The sequence below is a fragment of the Thermobia domestica genome, chromosome 18 (genome assembly GCF_964235325.1).
Source record: "Thermobia domestica chromosome 18, izTheDome1.hap1.1, whole genome shotgun sequence".
Classification (NCBI taxonomy): Eukaryota; Metazoa; Arthropoda; class Insecta; order Zygentoma; family Lepismatidae; genus Thermobia; species Thermobia domestica.
In genome coordinates, this window is record NC_137471.1 from 21,776,165 (window position 1) to 21,783,972 (window position 7,808).

A 7,808-nucleotide genomic window follows, 5' to 3' on the forward strand; every position below is an offset into this window, starting at 1 on the left:
GCTGTGCAACGATCGCGGCAGAAACAAGTGTGTTGGACTCTATCTAACCTGACGCACTAGAAAACTATTTTGTTTAACAGTACAACGTCAAAGAAGATCATAAGAGCGGTATACATATAGACAATGACGGAAAAATTAAATCTTCGCTCTACGCCCTACGGCTATGACGTGTAAACTAAAGGATACGGTGATAATGAGAATAAATAAAATGGTGGAATGAAGAAAATGGGAAGAAAGAGTGGAACCACGATAAATACCCACACCCACGGTGTTTAGCCACAAATCCTACTTAACGCGAGCTGGGATCGAATTAGGTGGTAACTTAGTTCATCATGACATACAGGGTGTAAAGAATGTATTGAGGATTCAAGAAGTCCAAGATTTGTTCAACCTACTAAGATTAGATTCAGTTGAATTCATATCGGGGAGGAAAATGAATATGAAACATTTCACACGGATGGAGCACATCTTTTGGATCTTTGCGGAGGTTTGAACAGGTCATTACCTGGTATTGGTCACGGAGAAAAGGGTACTGTATCTTCACATAAAGAGTTACCGGATGCAGATATCGGTAAATTAAAGGCTCCGCACATGTACTACAAAGCTGGAAGAAAGAAAAGAGTGAAGGAGTTACTCGTAGCCCATAAAAGGTCCGCCTACAAGTAGTGGTCTCTAATAAGTGTGAAGAACAGGCTGAAACGGAGCAGAAAAAGACGAAGTGAACCAAAAGTAGAAGAAGAAAAGAGGAAACAGAAGTAAGAGGAGAGCAGAATATAGGAATAAAGCAAGATATGGGGAATCGAAAGTAGTAAATTCAGGAGACAAGAACGGGAATAGACGAAGCAATGTGGAACAAGATAAAAATGATAAGAAACAACTAGCTGAACCTGAGCTCCCTACAGAGCGAATCATTCACATATAAGCATGAACCTCCTTGTCATTCCTCACAACATCTGTATATGCCCCTTTTAAAACACAAGTGAAAGACGTCTTGATAAAAAATCAGCAAGAGGTATCAAATGGTTACTCTTCGTTTTTCATTATCATTAGACCATGAAACAAACACTTGAGAGGTATACAACCCCTTTATACAATCATGTAGTGTTGGAATGCATAACTCATAGGATATGATCCTTTTTAAAAAATCAAAACCCAGTGTACTCCTAAAAGCATGTAATAAAGAAATAACGGTCATGTGTTTTGAATATTCAATTAGAAGTGGACAAATCTGCACAAAATTTGGAATCGACCAGTGAAAACGGCACGTTTGTAGCACTTGTGATTTTCGAGATGTCATTGTCGAAAGCATTGGAGATAAACATATAAACCTAGCATTTTAATATAAAAGGAATGAAGCAATGAGCTAGTTGACAGGAAATATGGTTCGTTACTATAATAATGGAGCATTATCAATTATTCAAGAAGTTACTTTAGAAGAGAAAAAATATATATTTTTCTTCAGTTTGACATAGACCGTGGAGTCTCGACAGAATGAAATAATCTGCGAAAGTGTTTTTGTAATTAGGAGATTCATTTGCTCTAACTAGGAGAGTTATCTACCTACATTGGTAATCTAGAAGATTCTACTTGTGTATAAAGATTTCAATACAGAATAATAAATAAATGTGTAAGGTAAACTGATAGATGATTAGTTTATTCTACAAGTTAATACGTTATCGTATTCTATTAAGATTAACTGTGATTAAAGTTAACTAAAGTGAATTATTCATATACTAGTTCTTCTATCATTTGCTTAATTCTTAACCACTAACACGATCCTATGTCTCGTAAATAACAATCGGGATCCATAATAATAAGGAAATTGTTACATGCTAGGTTGGTTAATTGAAAACCAACTTATCGTAATCAACGCTGGACTTCAGTCTGAGCCCTGCTCTCATAGAAACAATGTTGACCTGCTTAACGTAGGGCAGCGTGTCCCAACCGATGTGCCGCGGCACACTGGTGTGCCGTGAATGGGCCGCTGGTGTGCCGCGAGTAAATTGAAACAAAATTATTAATTTTATAGCAATTAAATTGCAGGACATAGGGGAAATGTATATTTGTATTTCACATTACTATGAATCTCTATGAATCTACATTTTTAAGTTTCATACCGCGTTACTTTTCTGTACATTTTTAATATTGAAAAAGGTATTTGTTATCATTGTTATAACGTTATGACCATTATTGCTTCTTTATTGTTGCAGACTATTTCGTAATAACAAATTTTAAAATATTCAATCCTTTCGACCAAACAAACATGCATACGAATTACCTACATTTGTGATTTAAAAGGAAAAGAGATTTGTTTGTTCGTTCGTTATTTAGTTAGTGAAAATTTGGATGGAGTTTTCGAAAAAAAAAAAAAACGTATTTTTAAAAACCTAAGTCCAATATTTCATTGCAATTGTTTTCAATTTTTAAATTAGAATGAAAAATAAGCATAATGATTTACTATGGTGGAAAATCAGCGATGGAGCTTTCTTCTCTGTGAGGAGATCAGTAATCACAGAAAAAGATACCATAGTATTTTATATTTAAAAATAATAAAATCTATGAGTGTGCCGTGAGAATTCAAGTTACACCCATAGTGTGCCGCAAGTTGAAAGAGGTTGGGAAACGCTGACGTAGGGGCATTATTTGGGAAATTGACTCCTGTCTGAGCAGTGGCGGCGTAAGGCGAACTGGGGCCCGAAGTCAATGACAACCATAATTTATCCACCTACTGACGGCGACCCCTCAGAATGTGGGGCCCTGGGTGATGACACCCCTTGCCCTACTCTTATGCCGTCACTGCGTCTGAGAAAAATATGTTGTTTTTTTTTTTTAAATATAAATTGTGTATAACACTGATTACCTTGATGAACCACTTCCTATATAACTAACGGAAATTATTTTTTCCCCACAATGCAACGAAAGTGATTCTGCGACACTACCGGCTAGAGCTGTAACTAACTGCATTGTCTGTTACTGGTAGTAGTTAAGTGTATCATTGGCTAATTCTATCAGACTCACGCGCTCTGAATGATTTGATTCGTTCTTGCTTTTAGTAGTTCGTAGTACCCAACTTCCTTGAGTGGTGGCGCCACGGTCTCCACAGTTTCAGCGGAAAGAGTAGCCGAAGCCTCTTATACTACGTATATAATTACTCTATGGTGTATAATATACTACTAAACCATGACATTTCTTATGTTGATGGACAGTCTTGCTCCCCCGCCCCCTGGCAAAATCTGAAATAACGCTGCTGGCTTAACCCTGCCAATTCTTCCATTTTTTAAAAACTATTCTTCCACTCGTCCTATCCATTTCTGATATATATTTCTGTTCCCCATTCCTGTGTATTTAACAATAAACAACTGGCAGCTTGTCACATTTCAGTTGCAACAGTGACAAAGAAGATTTATTCACTAATTTTCTCGTTCTCAGTACAAATAATCCAGGTTTTTTTTTTTTTTTTCAAATTTACGCAGTTAACCTGTTCACAATTAAATAACAAAAACATTTTCAGTTTGACGTCCCACATAGGCTAAGGGAGATAGTTAAGGTAAGGAATGATGCAATGAGATAGTGGGAGAAAGCGGGGGAACTCCAAGAAAACCCACGGACACGATATTGTCCACCACAAACACACTGTGCCAGTGCCAGAGACCGAATCAGGGACCCACATACCAGAGATAAGCGCTCTATCACTGAGTGCTCTCCCTTATAAGACTCTCCCTAATAACTAATAACTCCCTAATAACTAATAAGACTCTCCCAAATAACTATTAACTCCCTAATAACTAATAAGACTCTCCCAAATAACTATTAACTCCCTAATAACTAATAAGACTCTCCCTAATAACTAATAACTCCCTAATAACTAATAAGACTCTCCCTAATAACTAATAACTCTCTAATAACTAATAAGACTCTCGCTAATAACTAGTAAGACTCTCCCTAATAACTAAAAATAAGAAACTACATTAAAAATCACAATTCTCTTTCAGAGAATCGAAGCAGCAACAAATTATCATAACAATGTTCTTCTTTTAAGACTATTAGTAACCAAAACGCCAGAACGACAAGAAATCTTGATGAACACAGTCTTTCGGAACGGGAAACAAACAAGTCGTTATAACTTAGATATTAATAAATTGAGAAAACAGTTGACGATAGAAGCAGGAAAAGAAAGAAAAAAGATAAAACATACAAGGAAATTTATCTTCCCACTAATACAAGTCCTGAAGAAAAGAAAATAGTTGTATGGGGACACTAATACTAATTATATAACCTACAATAGATATACATTTAAAATAAAAAGTAAATAGTACATTGTGCATGCTTCTAAAACGAAAATTTAGCTGGGTAATCATTAAAAAAATAGTCAGCAAGAGAAATAAAAACACAAAAATGATACTGATACATTGGGGGGCTCAGTCCCCTTCAACGACGTTATTGGATTGCTTAAGAAGTCTGAACACCGAAGCTCTGGTGCCTATGTGGAGGTATTTTCTTGTCTCGAAAAGCACATTTGTTTCTTTTAGAAGGTCTGTCTCGTCTCGTCTCGTCTTGTAGGAGACATTACCATTGGCATAAACAGTGCTTCCAAGATCCCAACTTTCATTTTTTTTTTATTACCCCATGGTCGAATATATTTTAAAATTCTCCCATAAGATTCAGCACCCTCAAAGTAGCATATTATATGCGGTAAAACTAATTAGAAATTTACCCAAGCGTGGACACGTTTTACTACTGGCGTGACTGTTAGTTCTTACTATAAATTCTGTTTACTGTCTACTGGCGTGACTGTTCCTATTTTACACCATAACAAAGTCGCTCGTTTTGCAAACACCATTCAGGCTGCAGTCTGTCAGCAGAAATTCCTCTTTGGACCATCCTTTGCCTATGGTTGACCATTCGAATTTCTGCCTCTTCCCATCCGGTCGCAGGATTCGACCACAACCTTTCAGCTAAGGCAGCACCTCTTGGCCAGAGCTTCCCATCAAGCGTTTGCTCGTCCACTTCCTCTGCCCACAGAGCAGCTTCACCGCCCAACACCATGCTTTTGTCCAATTCATGATTTGCAAGGATCTTTTGTGGATCATTCATATAGACCGTTTGCCATCCTTTATAAGGAGAACACCAATTGTTACCCTCGCCTATCCATGCACCATAACCACAGTCCAAATACCACGAATTATAATTGGACAAGATCACTCGGTACCCTTTACGTACAAGCTCTGCAAAGTCATCTGCTTTTTCCTCTAAGTTATCCCAGAACTGAATAACATAGAGGTTCTTGTCTAAATATTTCTCAATAACACTCGGATGGGTAAATTCACTACTCCAGAGTATGTATAATAACGGAACACCATTAGAATTAGTTTCATTAACCAATATTTCATTTGCCTTTGTCTGGAAAATATTCCAGAGATCTAGATAAGTGTTATTCGTGTTGCTGAGCCATTCTTTAATATCCGGTTCACTTAACCAACAACCTGCATGCACTTCATCTCCTCCCATATGAAATAAATCACTGTGAAATAACTGAAGCCATTCGTGGTAAATTATTTCCAGTACTTCGTACACTTTGTCATTAAGTGGATTTAATTGACCGCAAGGAGGTTCAACACAATATTCATACCAAGGACTTTTATCTAAGCATGCTACCATTTGTCCCATGTCTTCAGTTGGCCCCCACTCCCAGCCGTGTCTTACATGAGCTGGTGCGTCTAATTCGGGAATTATCTTCACTCCTCGATCCCGGGCATATTTGACAAGTTCTACAACATCTTCTTGAGAATACACTTTCTCTTTCGAATACGCACCATACTCGGTCATTTGGGGTAAAATCTTAGACTCTATGGGAAAACTATGGGTGTCAGTGATGTGCCAATGAAATATGTTTAGCTTATTGTATGAGAGGGCGTCAATCGTCCTTTTCAGAGCTTGCACTGACATGAAGTTTCTCGCAGTATCTAGAGAAATACCGCGATGTCGGTACACTGGCCAATCTTCAACAGAAATGCTGCTAAGAGTTTGTGATTGTCTGACGATGTCGTTGTACACAATGAGTTGACTTAATGTCTCTAGACCGTGACGAGCTCCAAAATACGTATCAGCTTCAATACTAACCACTAAACTTTCACCGTCAAACTTAACTTCTAAGGAGTAGTTTTCGTTAGTGTTCAGTGTAAGTTCCAAACTAGAGTCAGTAACTTGAATTTTAACATCCATTGAATATCCAGAGGTTTCGTTCACGAAAGGATGTGTTTTCCTCACGTTTGTTTTAAATATATCTCCGGCAGTTTTTAAAGCCGATGCTATTTCTTCACTTACGGGTTCTACAGGTTGAAGATTAAGATTGTTCAAATTTACTGTACGAAGCGTGGTATCTGTTCTAACAATGCTTCCTGTAACTTGAGGCCAAATGCCAGCGAAGGAATCGCAAGTCAACTTACATGCTTGAATAGACATACCCACCTCTCCATTTGACCGTTGCTTGATACACGTGTTGTTTATACAAGTCCACATCCAACGAAATTCACTGCAAAACGAGAAAAAAAATATCACTGAAATGTATTATTTAAGTTCCTAATTATACTGATTGCTGAAATTCTAAAAAGTTTACTAAAAATCTTGTTAAACTAAGATTGTTCGGGCTTCATTCACTTCAAGTAATGAAACGAAATATTCTTTTTGGTTTAGCACGAAACATTTTATTTACGTTTCTAACCTTACTGATTGCTAAATTTGTAAATTTTTTCTAAATCTTGTGTAAAATTACGAGGAAGGATCAAAAACTAAGGTTACAAGGCAGATATTTCTAGAGTTTTCTCTTTTAGAGGAATGAGGAGTGTGCGCTAATTGTAATACATGGAGTTGGCAACTGTGCAGTGTTTCATCCACACGCCACCGACGGCGCTAGTTGTAGGTAAACACAAATGGCGACTCGTTTACAAAACTGGCCTCGCAAAGCAGTCTGCTCAGTTATTCAATTTCTGTGGGCGAAACATATAACCGCGACTGAAATTCATCGGCAGATGGTAGAAGTTTACAGAGAGATTGTAATGTCTCATCAGCATGAAGCAGAATGGTGTCGAAAGTTTGCGAGCTGGTAGAGAAAATGTCACCACGCTGTGGAAGCTCAGAGGACGACAACGCTGTTAAACCAGTTTCGCTGGGATCCCCTCCCTACAGCTAGGACCCCACTCTAAGCGACTTTCACCTGTTCCCGCACTTGAAAGAGCACTTTAGAGGCCGTCTCTTTGTTTCAGACGAAGAGGTAAAACACTTCGAAACAACGTGCCTGAACACGAAAGACAGAATTTTTACTAGGAGAGAATTTTCAAACTCATCCCACGATGCGACAAGTACCTCAACCTGTCTATGGAGACTATCTCTACGGAGAAAAATAGCCTAATGTATGTACTATCTATTGGTTGTTTTAATTGTATTAAATAAGATATGCAAGTTTCACTGCAGGCTTTGTAACCTTTCTTTTTGATCACACCTCGCATGATTGTTGAGGCTTCATTTCAAGGGATGTAACGACACTCTTTTTATTTTAACATAAATAATTTTATTTACGTTCCTGATTTTAATGATTGCTGAAATTCTTAAATTTTACTAAACTTGGAAAATTTTACATTGACGACAATTCACTGCAAGAGACATAAAAAGATATCCTTTCATAAAATGTTCCTATGATTACATAAAATGTGAAGTGAAGTCTTTCCTAAATTTTAAAACAAATATTGCTGAGGCGTCACCGTAAGAGATGTAACGATACTCCCTACTTGGTTTAGCATAAAATATTTTGT

At 37.4% G+C, this 7,808-nt stretch overlaps 1 pseudogene; it reads right to left on the bottom strand.

Moving 5' to 3' along the window:
- Positions 1-4,355: 4,355 nt before the first annotated feature.
- On the bottom strand, positions 4,356-6,462 carry LOC145675041 (chitooligosaccharidolytic beta-N-acetylglucosaminidase pseudogene; annotated as a pseudogene).
- Positions 6,463-7,808: the final 1,346 nt, after the last annotated feature.